Source organism: Haliotis rubra, unplaced genomic scaffold (genome assembly GCF_003918875.1).
Source record: "Haliotis rubra isolate DU_JTF1 unplaced genomic scaffold, ASM391887v1 Scf4, whole genome shotgun sequence".
Lineage (NCBI taxonomy): Eukaryota > Metazoa > Mollusca > Gastropoda > Lepetellida > Haliotidae > Haliotis > Haliotis rubra.
In genome coordinates this window covers 1,761,230-1,778,117 of record NW_025767079.1, presented here as the reverse complement: position 1 = coordinate 1,778,117, position 16,888 = coordinate 1,761,230, and the positions used below count along the sequence as shown (strand labels likewise).

At 39.1% G+C, this 16,888-nt stretch overlaps 1 long non-coding RNA gene across 1 annotated transcript; it reads left to right on the top strand.

The window, feature by feature from the left end:
• Positions 1-7,581: 7,581 nt before the first annotated feature.
• LOC124287225 lies at positions 7,582-8,194 on the top strand. Its single transcript, XR_006901226.1, has 2 exons — positions 7,582-7,702; positions 7,997-8,194. It is a non-coding gene; the product is annotated as an uncharacterized LOC124287225 (long non-coding RNA).
• The last annotated feature ends 8,694 nt before the right edge of the window (positions 8,195-16,888 follow it).

The following is a 16,888-nucleotide window of genomic DNA, read 5'->3' as shown; positions in this document are numbered from 1 at the left end:
GGTGTATATGCTTATACACTGTCACCAATTGGTGTATATGCTTATACATGTCACCCATTGGTGTATATGCTTATACATGTCACCCATTGGTGTGTATGCTTGTACACTGTCACCCATTGGTGTATATGCTTGTACACTGTCACCAATTGGTGTATATGCTTGTACACTGTCACCAATTGGTGTATATGCTTGTACAATGTCACCAATTGGTGTATATGCTTGTACATGTCACCCATTGGTGTATATGCTTATACATGTCACCCATTGGTGTATATGCTTATACATGTCACCCATTGGTGTGTATGCTTGTACACTGTCACCCATTGGTGTATATGCTTGTACACTGTGACCAATTGGTGTATTTGCGTGTACATATCACTCACTGTTGTATATGCAGATATGTCACCCATTGGTATATATGCATGTTCATATCACCCATTGGTGTATATGCAAGTATATGTCATCCATTCATGTATGTATATGTCCAGTGTCACAAGATTCTTCAGTGTCACCCGTACATCCATCTGTGTATATGCTTGTATAGTGTCATACATTGATGTATATGCATGCACAGTGTCATAGATTCGTGTATACACCGTCACCCATCTGTGTATATGCTTGTACAGTGTCATACATTGATGTATATGCATGCAGTGTCATAGATTCGTGTATACACATGTACACTGTCACCCATCTGTGTATATGCTTGTACAGTGTCATACATTGATGTATATGCATCCACAGTGTCATAGATTCGTGTATACACATGTACACCGTCACCCATCTGTGTATATGCTTGTACAGTGTCATACATTGATGTATATGCTTGCACAGTGTCATAGATTTGTGTATACACATATACACCGTCACCCATCTGTGTATATGCATGCACAGTGTCATAGATTCGTGTATACACATGTACACCGTCACCCATCTGTGTATATGCTTGTACAGTGTCATACATTGATGTATATGCATGCACAGTGTCATAGATTCGTGTATACACATGTACACCGTCACCCATCTGTATATATGCTTGTACAGTGTCATACATTGATGTATATGCATGCACAGTGTCATAGATTCGTGTATACACATGTACACCGTCACCCATCTGTGTATATGCTTGTACAGTGTCATACCTTGATGTATACGCTTGCACAGTGTCATAGATTCGTGTATACACATGTACACCGTCACCCATCTGTGTATATGCATGCAGTGTCATAGATTCTTGTATACACATGTACACCTTCACAAATCTGTGTATATGCTTGTACAGTGTCATACATTGATGTATATGCATGCGTAGTGTCATAGATTCGTGTATACACATGTACACCTTCACCCATCTGTGTATATGCTTGTACACTGTCACCCATTGGTGTATATGCATGCACAGTGTCATAGATTCTTGTATGCACATGTACACCGTCACCCATCTGTGTATATGCTTGTACAGTGTCATACATTGATGTATATGCATGCGTAGTGTCATAGATTCGTGTATACACATGTACACCTTCACCCATCTGTGTATATGCTTGTACACTGTCACCCATTGGTGTATATGCATGTACATATCACCCATTGGTGTATATGCAAGTATATGTCATCCATTCATGTATGTATATGTCCAGTGTCACAAGATTCTTCAGTGTCACCCGTACATGTATATGCATGGTCAGTGTTGCCTAATTTTTGTATACACATGTACACCGTCACACATCTGTGTATATGCTTGTACAGTGTCATACATTGATGTATATGCATGCACAGTGTCATAGATTCGTGAATACACATGTACACCGTCACCCATCTGTGTATATGCTTGTACAGTGTCATACATTGATGTATATGCATGCAGTGTCATAGATTCGTGTTTACACATGTACACCGTCACCCATCTGTGTATATGCTTGTACAGTGACATACATTGATGTATATGCTTGCACAGTGTCATAGATTCGTGTATACACATGTACACCGTCACCCATCTGTGTATATGCTTGTACAGTGTCATACATTGATGTATATGCATGCACAGTGTCATAGATTCGTGTATACACATGTACACCGTCACCCATCTGTGTATATGCTTGTACAGTGTCATACATTGATGTATATGCATGCACAGTGTCATAGATTTGTGTATACACATGTACATCGTCACCAATCTGTATATATGCTTGAACAGTGTCATCCATTTGTGTGTGCACATTGCTCTCTCAAATATGCATGGACAACTGTCTTGAACTGTGTTAAATTGTTAAGTGAAACTGGTAGTGATTGCGCCTATCTATCTATGTCTGAATTGTGCAACAAAACAGTCTAGATCTATTACCAAGACCACTAAACACCACGACACATACCACACAACCACGTGACAATGCATGCACAAATGAAACTGATGTTCAAAACAGAAACTGGAACAGGGAAACGCTTCATAGCGTATTGTACGGACATGACCAGGAAGTATAGCATCCCCCTGCCCTCCACCATACAACAATAGGTCTTCACGACCATCTCGACATGACGTGACCTTAGCTGACCTCAGGCGTCAGTGTACTTCCGGGTCAGTGAAAGTATGCCCCTATTTCCTTCTTATTATACAGTGTGTTTAATGAGGAACTAGACAGATAGTTAGACAGATACAATATGACAAGTTTTATGTACACATAGCGGGAACCTTACTTTCCTGGGAAACTTTGGAGGAAATTGCAATAGGGCGTTGTATGGTTAGCTGCATTCTTCAATCAATTCAGATACGAAAGTGATACTTCTCATTTTCGAAATAGTTTTGAATTGACGCGTTTTTATGTAGCGGAATACACGAGAGATGTACACGTGTGTGGTCAATTTTTGTTTGACGATATTACAGGCTATTTGGGTTTCATGAGGGTGGCTTCACTCGAAAACATTTGCCGATTTTCGTTTACAAACGAGCGCGCGTGTGTATATGTGTTTGTGAGTGTGCGTGGTATAAAGCACCCTTCGGTCTTCAGCTGGGCGTCAAATAAAGAGTGAGTGAGTGAGTTTAGTTTTATTCCAGCAATATCACTGCGGGGGATACCAGAAACGGGCTTCACGCACTGTACCTATGTGGGAAATCCAACCCGGGTCTTCGGCGTCACGAGCAAACGCTTTAACCACTAGGCTACCCCACCGCACCGTCAAATAAGAGAAGACGTGTGAAAATTATGACAAGTGTTTGCAAACATTTAGTTTGTAGACTGTGACAAACCTTTGGCGAGAAACAATATAGGTGTGAAGTCTAATAAGTCTAACAGATACCAAATGATGTTTGCTTACGTTCTGCAAACTGGCGTCGACGTTTATGAGCGAGCGAGCAAATGAGCGAGTTAGAGATTTCAGCAATATTCCAGCAGTATCACGACGGGGGTACAAAAATTCACTGTTATACCCATGTGGGGAATCGAACCCGGGTCTGCTGGGTGACGATCGAATGCTTTAACCTTCAGGCTAGCCTGCCGATTTGACTCTTGTGGGAGTAGTGAAGAGCAACAATAAATATTTGTCGCATGAAAACCAAAGCCGTCAAACCTTTAGGAGATCACAAGATAAGACATTGTGCATGTAATGCTGCACTACTCACATAAACATACAGGGCGGTGGGGTAGCCTAGTGGTTAAAGCGCTCGCTCGTCACGCCGAATACCCGGGTTCGATTTCCCACATGGGTACAATGTATGAAGCCCATTTCTGGTGTCCCCCGTCGTGATATTACTGGGCTATTGCTAAAAGCGGCGTAAAAATAAACTCAATCAGTCACAGAAACAAGAAATTTATATTTCCCCTGGATAGATACAGTGAATACAAGGTACGGGCTCGATTAATACAACGTTTAATACAAGGTATTTTTGGTAGGAGTGTTTGGTTAAATGTTGGTTATCTGTGGCTTGTGACGAAGACAGATACGTGGAAATAATGAAAGACGGAAGTTAAAACGCGATACACGACAGTGACTACAAGGAACATGTTACTGCTGTAAAACGAGGAAGTATTTGTCCCATTATAAGGTCACATAAACCTCTCCTCTTCAACTTCCTTCGAGCAATATTAATCATCTTGTACAATTCAGTATAATTCAAATAACCAGATTAAACACAGGACAACCCGTGTATATCCTCGTAGTGTCACTGCTGGGTTATGTCTCAGGGTTATATCCCCCAGACAACATACACAGATATTTCTGGGTTCAGTTGTGAATGAGTAATATTTTACGCCGCTTTTAGGAACATTCTAGCAGTATCGCGGCGAGGGACACCACAAATTGGCTTCACACACTGTACCCATGAATCGAACCCCGTCTTTCGTTGTGAGCGAACGTTTTAACTACCATCTATCTACCCACCGCCTTTAGCAGAAGGTAGACCGCCCAAAGTGAAAGGTACTTAAGTTGAGTTTAGGCCTTGGTCTTGACAGTTTAATGATAGTTTTCATAGGTTGAGTAGTAATATTACAAGAACTTTTGTATTTGGTGTCACACGTACAATCCCGTATACTTTTTCTATCAAGGTTTCAAAAGGGCGTCTAACGATTCTTACACAAAGAGTAAATCAAATCCAAGGCTATAGTACCAAAAGGTGTGTAAACAAAACGTTTAACAGTATTTGATAGTGATTAATAGACACATGCTAATGAAATTGTCGAAATCGTACCATCGACACTGCTCTTAGCAGGGATTTCTTGAGGATGTGTAAAGGTTTATTCGTAATTGTTTATTATAGATAAGTAGACATGTATATGGTTTCGATCTCCATCCACGTTTATAAACAAAGGCACTATTTGTTACCCTGCCTGGGGCTCGGCATGACGAGGATGATACGGCTCAGAGTAAGAATATTGAGTCTGAGTAGGCTATCCATGTTAAAATGCAGCATGGCATAATCTCAGTCTTGACCGGTGGAAGCAGACTGACTGACACAAACATACACAACAACAACTATAATAACGACAACGACATTATATTATTGACGACATTAACAATACTAGTAATTTGAAACACAACGTTAAACCCTTGTTTCACCTCAGCTTAAACTTCCCCTTCATGTCTGTGGACTGCTCGATCAGTTTCCGCGTCGTGACTGCGGATATGATATAGAGTAACGGTTTTGTTTGTCACATTTAAAATTAATTCCTGGTTTACCACGATTTCAAATGCAAGCCACGTCGGCCGTCACTAATGTGGACACATACTTATTCCTGTTTCAGATACGGCCTGGAAGTGATATTCATCCTGGTTGACATACAGCGGTGAGCTGAAGTGACGAATAATTTCGTAGTTTCTATCATACGTTATGTACAAGCTCCTGTACAAAACACCCCTACAGCCTTGCTCGTGGGAACGTTGTACACCCTTCATTATGAGTGAGTGAGTTTAGTTTTACGCCGCTTTTAGCAATATTTTAACAATATCACGGCGGGGGACACCAGAAATGGACTTCACACGTTGTACCCATGTGGGGAATCCAACACGGGTTGGGCCTGACGAGCGAACGTTTTAACCACTAGGCTACCCCACCGCCCGCCTTCAATATGGGGAACGCCTGTATTACTGAAAACAGCTATAGAACAATGTCGGGTACGTCAGGATTGGCTCCGTCGGTGCTTGTGTAAACAGTGCGGCTTATGACGGTTGTTTTCATAGAAAACGCTCTTGAGAACAAGCGAGTGATATCAGCATTGTGTTGAATATTTCTAAGAAATGCAGATATCCGTACTACAGAACTAAAAGAATTTTTTTGAACGAACTGCATCTGTACCAGAATGTGAGTAAGACATTAGTAATATACGGAGACGATGTTTATGAAAATGGCGACATTTATTGGCGTAAAGGGATCTTGTTCGGTCCCCAAGCAGCCCTTAATGCATCCTAACTGACAGTACCATCAGGGAGTTAGGTCATACCACACATATCAGATTCTTGATGGGGTCCATGAGCAATTTACCTACGACCTCAAGACGGCTGTGCAGACGCAGTATCAATTGTAAACCGTAATTAATTAATTCTAATGTCCAGCTACACGCGGGAACCTGGTTGTAGAGGCTTGTTGATCTTGCTGACCTTGGAATGTTGAGGTGAGTGGATTATCAGGCCATTGTCATCGACACTGCGAGTTTTCGAACACAGTGACTGATAAAAATGGCATGGCACACCACAAGTCTCGTCTTCCTTCGTCGCTGTCCTCGATGGAGTTTTCCCACAATATGCCAATGAAAGAAATCCAGCCTCGCCATTGGCTGGTTGCCATGGCTTCCTCGATGGGCAGCCAATCAGAGGCTGTGGTGGAAAATGACTGGATGTCCAGCCGAACCTTATACAGAATGTTCATTGTACATGGCTACCACTAACGATCTACTTCCTTATTTAATCAATAGACTGGCAAAGTCACAAACAGGGATATTCTTGGAACAGGAAGCAAATTACATTGCAAATTTTGCGCTGCTCAAGAAGTTTAACTCATTTCTCAGAAGGTATATATCGTGATGTAGTGTGTGCTAAAACGATATGACATATAACATAGCACGAACTGTACACTGAATACTAAAATACTGCAGTGGATATCGTACAACTGACTATTTTAAAGGTGAAAGCCCTAAACGAGATTCTTTCTTTCGCTCACGGTTAAGTGAAACTATTCTTTCACTAAAGATTTGCTCTAAATATTTTCACTTATTTTCACAATAAAACTAAATCACTGCATATGAAATGTGAAATATCACGTATATTAAACAACAACGGCTGGTTAAACCAGGAACAATAATTTCAATGACCGAAAACGGTATCTCAACAATTTCATCAGGACAAAAAAGCACTAGAAACAATACATTAACGGGATCTGGTTCATCATAACGTTTGTCAACCTTTCAGCATTTTCAACGCCAGCAGTATCACTAGGGACGTCATTACACTCACAAAAATATTTGAGCAACACTTAGCAAGTTTCAACAGTTCTAATACCGTACAACAGCTCACACTGACCGAAACGTTTCAGGCAAACCAATATCAAATTACTCAAGGAGATAACACCATCCGAAATGACAGGTAAATTGTACTTTACAGCTGTTCAACATGAGCAAAACATATCATACCTTCACCATAAGCCTTGTAGTAGAGAAGACCAGAGGCAGCCGGGTAGAGGTCGAGACAGGTAGAGATGCGGCAGGTTTGACTCCTAGTCCCAGCGTATCGTCGTCGGCCAGTGTGTCCTCGTGTCCAGGCCAGGACCTACTAAAGACCCCAGGAGGGCCAGCGACTTTTATACACCTAGCAGCCAATGGGGTGCCCATTCTTTTATTTCCCGGTCACTTTATCAATTTTCCTTAATTTCGAGTATCAGTGAGGAAGAAGGAAACTAATAGCCTGTGAGCTTTCTGTGCAGCGACATCAACAAGGATAAAGCTATATTTTGCCGGGTTAGCTCATGTGAAGTCAGTATTTGGGAGGAAATAATATATTATTTTTATCCCGTAGTTTTGAGGTGGGTGTTTATCATTGGTCAGTTTTATATTTTAACGCCCTGTGCGGCAGATACATATCTCTGGGTCACGTGAGACTTTCATTCTGACCCGAAACGGCTTCGATACACGTTGTCTACAATGCGTGAAGATATCAACTGTGGACATGAAAGATGTTTCAATATACGTTAAATGCTGAAAATATCGGTCTCCTTGCAGAGGTAAGTTCGCACGGTGATGTGAGAATTTCATTTGAAATAATTCAAACTTATGTAAAAGAACAAAACAAAATATATTTTAATTTCATCAAATGAAACTGTTATTTTTAGAGCTCTGATTTTACTTTGGTGTTAGACATATGTGAAGTATTAATAATTATTTAACCCTTGATATTTTGAGATGTTGACAAACATATCGATGTAAAATTAAGACTTGATATGATGAATGTTTTGTTCGTTGTGGAAATAGTATTTCAAATTGTGTAAGACTGTACATATTATTCCTGTTGATTGTAGGTTGGCAGGGGAGACACTGCATGGGGTTGACGCTGTAACCGGCTGTAAGGAACACGGTTCTCTTTCCATAGTTCGCACGGTTATCTGAAATCAAACTATGTTCAACTCGTGCAAGTTCGTCGCGAGACCCCCGAACTTTAATTAACTACCTTGTGGGGACATAGGGAAATATATTTTAATAAAATGTTTTGAAGGATCGGTTTTAGTTAGGAGTGGGCTACATTCTTCACTCGGGTTCACGGCGATAGTGGAGGGTCGGCAAGTTGATGATATTCACTGCCTGGGAGATAATTGCTGCAGCGTTTCATTAAGGCTTACTGCAAATCAGGAACAAATCTTAGTAATATCTAACACGTTTTGTTTATGCGTTATGACTAATTATGCCTGAAACTTGAGCATCCGTACCGCGAATTCGCACTTGAAAATGCCGTAAGACCGCCATACTTGCTTCTGATCAGCCATGATGCACTGTGCTAACGCTAAATTTACCAGGACTACGCTGTTCGGGTGGTATGCACTTGGAAACACTTACATATAAACAACACGCTTGTTATTGCGGAGGAAAAATAAAAATATTTGCATCTGGCGTATTTGAGTTCGAAACATCGGAATTAAAAAACTCAGATATGTATATTTAGAAAATGAACTCAGTTCGTGTGTGAAGAGATGTAATTTAATGTGGTTGATTTTGCACTGAATTACCAGCAATATCAACATTCACAGACCACGACTTTCCATCTTCAGTGGAGAGAGACATCATAACATATTTACATCAGAAAGTTGTAGATTGCTGAAATATCGTTTTAATTTTTTGACAACTTCAGATAGAATTTCGAAATACAACCCCCTTGATGTGAATTTAAAAAAAACAGTTAGCGTTTTACATCTCATTTGTATAGCCACAATTGAATATCCTAAAAACATTAACCGACAGTCACGACATTTTTGTTATCTGGCTTGGCCGGCATGGTCGAAATTGTTGCGTGACAACTGATCATGAGGTGTGACATGTCACTGTATGCTGATTACAGTGTCACGTTGACCTACCTGGGTTATTTATTAACATAATATACATCCCTTATGTCTCATATTTCTCGTAACTGTCTGTTACAGAATCAGTTGAATCATCCGTTAATTCACAATGAGCCTGTGTCAAGTGGATATTTCCTTTGTATAGAGGTCATTAAGTTCGTATGGGATAACAGATTTTCTATTCAATGAAACGGAGCCAGTCGCATATGCAACAAACCGGATTGGGATTAACTAGAATCCAAAATCTGATTCTATAAATATGTAAAGGTAATAAAATAAGCTGTTTACTTCGAAAATTGTTTTCGTGCACAGAATGTCCAAAACATCCAATACATTATTTATGATTAATGTATATCTTTCAACAAGTTTGAAATTTCAAAAGTTCATAAATGGACTTACCTTGCGCGACGGTATGTCGAGGTGGGGTTATGTCTTGTGGGTGCCGGGATGAGGGGGTGCCAGACGATGAGCCGTATCCACAGACACTGTGAGAACCACACACAGTTCCTGACGGATAGGGCACAACGTGAGACACAACGCCATTTTAAAAACCATTTGAGATTTGAACATGCGCAGTCTTCACTTCCGGTGGGTCTCCATCTTCTTAATTTCAACATGGCGACAGACAATGAATTTTTAAAGCATCACACGCAATGATGAAGTCAAAGTCATAAAAGAAAAAAACACAAATTGTTTCCTCAGTGAACAGCAATGCCATTGAGACTTTCTCCCACGGTGTCTGGCGAAGTACTCCGCGAAAAAGGCACGGAGCTCTGGTCATACCCCTATTTAAATAATGCAGGCTTATTTTGTTGAGGCATTTACAAAGCTGGTTGTCGATTGGCTCAGAAGTAGAGCAAGCATGCTTCCTGTGAATGGCTTCCCAAAACGGAATTTAGGATGGGCCAATCCTCTAGAGTTGGTCAGCTGTAAACCGCAAATCTAGCTCTAAGAATGACAGGCCTGGTCTCGCCCTGAGTTAGGACAAAAACGTTTCGCGCGCCCGTGCGGGCTGGCGTCTGTGTATCCAGAGGTATTAGTCATTCATCATTCTCCAATCTGGAATACCTGTGGTTTTCCTGTTGCCATTACCCGCGACGTTATATGAGCTGCAAGAATATTATCTTCTTAACATCCAAACTGATGACCAATACAGCCATATCCACCCACCACCGTTCAAGTCCGCGCGATGGTACCATGACCATATACTTCTGTAGATCAGCACCTTCCTGACCAATAAGGTCACTCCTTGTCCAGACCAGATGTAATTACGCCTTCCCTTCTTCCAAAAAGACGTCAATAAACACACAGGCACACACACAGATATATACCTACACGCGCGGATATTTGCAGCTCTCTCCTTCAAGGTCGTGTATTTCTGTGGAGTTAGTCATCCCTGGAAGTCATCGTTTGCCAGACCTGCTATCATCTAAGCCTTCAACAACATCCCCATGATTAATAACACACTTCCAGTAATGATTAGCCTAATTATAAGCAGTTTTGTTCATCCAGAATGATATTACGAGTTCCAGTTGTTACATAAATAATGAGCGTATGTTTCATCTTGTGAAGCACTTTTTTTGGACTGGATCCTCACAAGGGTTTACAAGCTGGGGAACAGAAGACAGACAGTAACACCCAGAGCATCCATTTGCCGGTTCTTCAACAAGAATGTAACACACACATATATGATGCTGTATGCAATACGAGCCATTGTAAAAAATATTCAATATCATTAAATGGATAGGTTGGGTTTTTGAAGTTACGATGGATGTAGAATTCAACGTTTGATGAAGTCCATTAATCAACCCTCATCATCGTAAATTTACACAAAAATTATTTAGAAAATGCAAATAAGCAAAAGGAAAAATTGCACATCTACGTTGGAATACGTCGATGGCTTTCCCTATTAAGGTAAACCTTTATGAATGTATGACCGGAAGAGTGCATGATACAATATCTCCGGTGTTATCGTATATACGAGGCGTTAATCTGAAAACAGGTAATCATGAATCATCGACGGCAAGATTCAAGTTAATAAAAACATTTTAATGTAAATATAAAATTCTGAGAGAAGTCGTTTGGCCTCAAATATGAAGACATGTTCCTGCAAAACCTGTGATGAAATATTCACGAAAAATATTCTACTTCCAACACAAATGATATCAGTCCATTTCGCAGAATAGTTTTCTCAGGGCTCAATTATTAATTGAACGTCGCTACTCACAATAACAAAGTATTATATTCCGTTTCGTTTGAATTTGGTATCTTGTTTACATCATTCATTTAAGAAACGGCGTATATATTCTTTTATACGAGTTACAAGTCTGTTTCTATCATTCAGAGATAATTTTGAAACAGCCCGGTTGGTGCAGAGTATTCCGTTCAAGTCATGAATCATTGATACTACTGTTACCGTCAAAGTAAATGATCCCTTCTCCTGCACCGCTGGAATCGAAGCGTATTTATAACTCTCCCTACTGTATACTACGAAGGTGAAACGACTAACACAATCGGAATCCGGGACCTCTCGGGACAGCTCCCGAAATAACACACACTTATCCTTAGTACCAAAAAACAGCAAGTTTTCTGTCCATATGTAACTGTTGATTTGCGTTTTGTTGTAGCTCGTTGGAAATAATAAAATATGTGAGAAATATGCAGAACTCGAGTCACACCTAAAAACGGAAGTTGAAAATTAATAAAACAGTTGAAACTAATAAAATAGTTATGACATGTTCATGGGCAAATAATCTATGATTACCTAAAATTGTACCTGAAAACATTGATTCTGAAAATTGCGTTTATTATTTCAGATTGCTTTGTAACAATGAGTGAGGGAAAATTGCGATACTTTATACGGTGTATTAAAAATCAAGACAATTCTAAGTCGAAGCCATAATTATTTCCTAATAATACGAATGAATATTCTTCGCATTTTCCAAAAATTTTCAACAAAACAGTACCTAACACATTCAGCCTTAAGATAGGTGTGAAATTGTCAGCATTTCTATTTTATTACGTTTTGTATGACCACGAAATGAATATTGCAAAATGGATATTGGATAAATACCTCAGATATGTTACGAATGTGTATTCTTCAAAGAACGTACAAATAGCACAGACAATACGGGTAACTTTTCCGGCCGGTATAGGAATATTTAACACTTGTCGTTTATGGAAAGGTTTTTCAATACTACAGAACTGTCAAACGCACTCATGATTATTTAGTTGTAACTTGTCTATCGTCAGTAAGTTCCATGTCTGATGCAAACTAAAAAAACAAACATAAATGAAAATTATTACTTGACGCCGTCTTTAGCCTGATTAAAATATAAAATATAAATTCAGAAAATAGACTATATTTGTAAGAGCGTATATTTTGAATTTATGTCACCAAACGAAACACACCAACCGTTCCAACAAAAGAGGATTGGTACAAAAAATTAGCAAGGAGGGAGTACAACAAGGATTTTAAAAACATACATCCTTAAATGTTTGATTTGAATAGCTGTGCGAAAATAGGGGAAGGGTATTAATTTGTTCTACAGTCCCCGTATTTCTTAAGACTTATTGAAAGACAGCCATCCATGAAAATATTTCAAGAATAACGCGCCATGCAACAATCGCACGATTTAGATATTTCACATCGGGATTTTTCTTCTTCATGAAATTCCATACCTGAACACTTTCTGTTTTGCGCTCTAGAAAACGCAAATATTCGCTATAATGCATTTGTTTCAACACATCTCCATTTTGTTCTATTTCACATTTAAGGGTAAGTGGGGAAACACGCAGTTTACTTTCTCTCGTTTGTCGTTGTCATGTTCAAAGTACTTATGTAAATACAACGATCCAGAGCTCTTTTCGATATACTACCTGGAATTCACCCGTACAAAAGCGATCGTTTGTCGAATGATCGTAAGCAACAAACGATTTAAAAGTAAAACATTTTGTTTATAAGGTTACTTCTTTCATTTTCAAGGTAATATCGAGTAAAGGTGATAAACTACACCATGTAACTTTTGACATTATCCATTTTCATTCCCTGCAAGAACAGAACAGCATGGAATGAAACCAAAATTTAACTTATGAGTTATATGTGTTTTCTTCGAAGAACAATTACAACAAATTAAACAAAAATATTTCTGAAACTATTTTTCTGAAATTTACGGGAAGAAGAATGTAAAGGATAATAAATAATTATCGGATATGTTCTGGTAATGTAAATAAATCCCCCAAACTATTCATGATTCCTCGTGTGTTTGTTCATATATGACAGATAAACACGTGTTTTCAGAAATTAGTCAAGTATTTCTATTTCCCTTTAACCGTTATATAGCTGGAATATTGCTGAATGCGGTTAAACAAAAACAACGAAACAATATTATCTTAAAGGCATATCGAACCTGATGCACAGTATACCTTACTTCCGTAAAGTATTGCACTTTATACAACACGAATCGAATATTTACAACGGTTTAAAAATATGTAAAATCATTTCAAAGTGAACGGTTCACAAAGGTTATCAAAACAAAAGGCTCCCAATTGTTCATGTCATTTGTCCCATCAAAGAGCACCATTCGTTTCTTTCAACTTTGGATTGCTTTGTTGATACCACACCTGAAGATTATAGAAGGTGAATACGGTCACGTCCTGATACACCAAGTATTTCCCGAGCTCTGTGCTTACCTGTAAGTAAAGGTAGAATTCCTCTCACAAAGGACCACTCCTCGACGGGGAGACGTTTCGGTATTCTATTGATAGATATCAAATACATTCATCGTCCCGTGTAAGGTGAGACCACCCTGCTGATACAGGTTATTGATGGGTACTTGGCAGATGCGTTATTCCAAACCTACCGCGTATTAAATGAAAGGGCCACCTGGATCGTTGAGCATACAGGCAAACATTCATACACTGATTTCCCTTCGAACGTGTTTCGTTTATAAAACAGTCGTCTTTTTAGTTTACTGCTTTATAAAACATGTTAAACATTAAAAACGTACCATATTTTAAAAATACAGGAAACTGGAAAAACATTCATCGGAGGTGAAAGGTTACTTGCCTTTGCGTGTGTTTGTGACCGGCACCATCGGTTCGCCAGGTTACGCTTACGTTTTCGCGAACATCTGTATTTTTACAATTATTTTGTGATTCATGTTTGCGATACATTTGGTGTCGTTGACTCTGCTTCTTATTTATATACAAATAATGGTTTTTTAAATTCATTTTGACAACTGTTACACGAACCAGTATGTATCGAACCATTTGTGGTGGTTTGTCGCGAACACATCTGAAGGTATTATACGTGCGCATCGTTCAGTAAACGCTCTCTGAGGAACCTGTCTTGTCTGGCAACATACCTTCAATCCATGTGGAGCCTTTACTTTTTGAACATATTTTACTGCGGCTTTGAACGAGCTCAAAATAACGTTACTAGTGTTTGTCAGCAGTCACAGGGGAAATGGACATTGCTGAAATTAGCAGTAGTAGAAGTAATAGTGGTAGTAATAGTGGTGGCTGCAGTAGGGGTGGTAGTAATAGTAACACTGGTAGTAGTAGTAGTAGAAACAGCGATAGAAGTACAAGTAGTGGCAGTGGTAACAGTGATAGCAGTACAAGTAATATTAACAGTGGTAGTAGTAACAGTGGTAGTGGTACAAGTAATATTAACAGTGGTAGCAGTGGTAGTGGTACAAGTAATATTAACAGTGGTAGTAGTAACAGTGGTAGTAGTACAAGTAATATTAACAGTGGTAGTAGTAACAGTGGTAGTAGTGGTAGTACAGTACAAGTAATATTAACAGTGGTAGTAGTAACAGTGGTAGTAGTACAAGTAATATTAACAGTGGTAGTAGTACAAGTAATATTTACAGTGGTAGTAGTAACAGTGGTAGTAGTACAAGTAATATTAACAGTGGTAGTAGTAACAGTGGTAGTAGTACAAGTAATATTAACAGTGGTAGTAGTAACAGTGGTAGTAGTACAAGTAATATTAACAGTGGTAGTAGTAGCAGTGGTAGTAGTACAAGTAATATTAACAGTGGTAGTAGTAGCGGTGGTAGTAGTACAAGTAATAACAGTGGTAGTAGTGGCAAGTAGTAACAGTGGTAGTAGTACAAGTAATATTAACAGTGGTGTAGTAACAGTAGTACAAGTAGTAGTACAAGTAATATTTTAACAGTGGTAGTAGTAACAGTACAAGTAATTAATATTAACAGTGGTAGTAGCAGCAGTGGTAACAGTGGTAGTAGTACACAAGTACAAATAATTAACAGTGGTAGTAGTAACAGTGGGTAGTAGTACAAGTAATAATTAACAGTGGTAGTAGTAACAGTGGTGGTAGTACAAGATATATTAACAGTGGTTTGTAGTAGTAGTGGTAGTAGTAGTAATATTTACAGTGGTAGTAGTAGCAGTGGTAGTAGTAGCAGTGGTGGTTAACAGTGGTAGTAGTAGCAGTGGTAGTAGTACAAGTAACAGTGGTAGTAGTAACAGTGGTAGTAGTAACAGTGGTAGTAGTAACAGTGGTAGTAGTAGTAACAGTAGTACAAGTAATATTAACAGTGGTAGTAGTGGTAACAGTGGTAGTAGTAACAGTGGTAGTAGTACAGTGGTAGTAACAATAACAGTGGGTAGTAGCGGTGGTAGTAGTACAAGTAACAGTAGTAGTACAAGTAATAACAGTGGAGGTAACAGTAGTGGTAGTAGTAACGGTGATAGTAGTACAAGTTAATAGTAACACAGTGGTAGTAGATAGCAGTACAAGTAAAACAGTGGTCGTACAGTAGTGGAGGCAACATAGTGGTAGTAGTAACAGTGGTGTAGTAACAGTGATAGTAGTACAAAATAATATTAACAGTGGTAGTAGTACCAAGTAGTAGCAGTGGTAGTAGTACAAGTAATATTAACAGTGGTAGTAGTACGAGTAATAATAACAGTGGTAGTAGTAACAAAGTAATATTTAACAGTGGTAGTAGTAGCAGTGGTAGTAGTACAAAGTAATATTAACAGTGGTAGTAGTAACAAGTACAAGTAATAACAGTGTAGCAGTAGTAGTGGTAGTAACAGTGGTAGTAGTGGTGGAGGCAACAGAGGTAGTAGTAGTAACGGCGATAGTAGTACAAGTAAAAACAGTGGTCGTAGTAGTGGAGGCAGCAGCAGTGGTAGCAATGATTGTAACAGTGGTAGTAGTAACAGTGATAGCAGTACAAGTAAAAACAGTGGTGGTAGTAGTGGAGGCAGCAGCAGTGGTAGCAATGATTGTAACAGTGGTAGTAGTACAAGTAATATTAACAGTGGTAGTAGTAGCGGTGGTAGTAGTACAAGTAATAACAGTGGTAGTAGTGGTGGAGGCAACAGAGGTAGTAGTAGTAACGGCGATAGTAGTACAATTGATTAATAGTAACAGTAGTAGTAGTAGTAACAGTGATAGCAGTACAAGTAAAAACAGTGGTCGTAGTAGTGGAGGCAGCAGCAGTGGTAGCAATGATTGTAACAGTGGTAGTAGTATTAATACTACTACTACTAGTAGCAGCAGTGGTAGCCATAGTAATAGTGGTAGTAGCTACAGCAATAGTAGTAACAGTGACAGTAGCAGCAGCAGTGATAGTAGTGGCAGCAATGGTAGTCGTAGCAATAGTGGTAGTAGCTGCATTGGTAGTACTACATGTAATTGTAACAGTGATAGTAGAATTAGCAGTTGTAGTAATGGTAACATGTAGTAGTAGTAGCAGTAGTAGTAGTAGTAGCAACAAAAGTAGTAATTAAATATCAACAGTGGTTGTAGTAGTAGCAGCAGTAGTAGTAACAGTATCAGTAGTCGTATTAGAAGTAGTACTAGCGTCAGTAATAGTA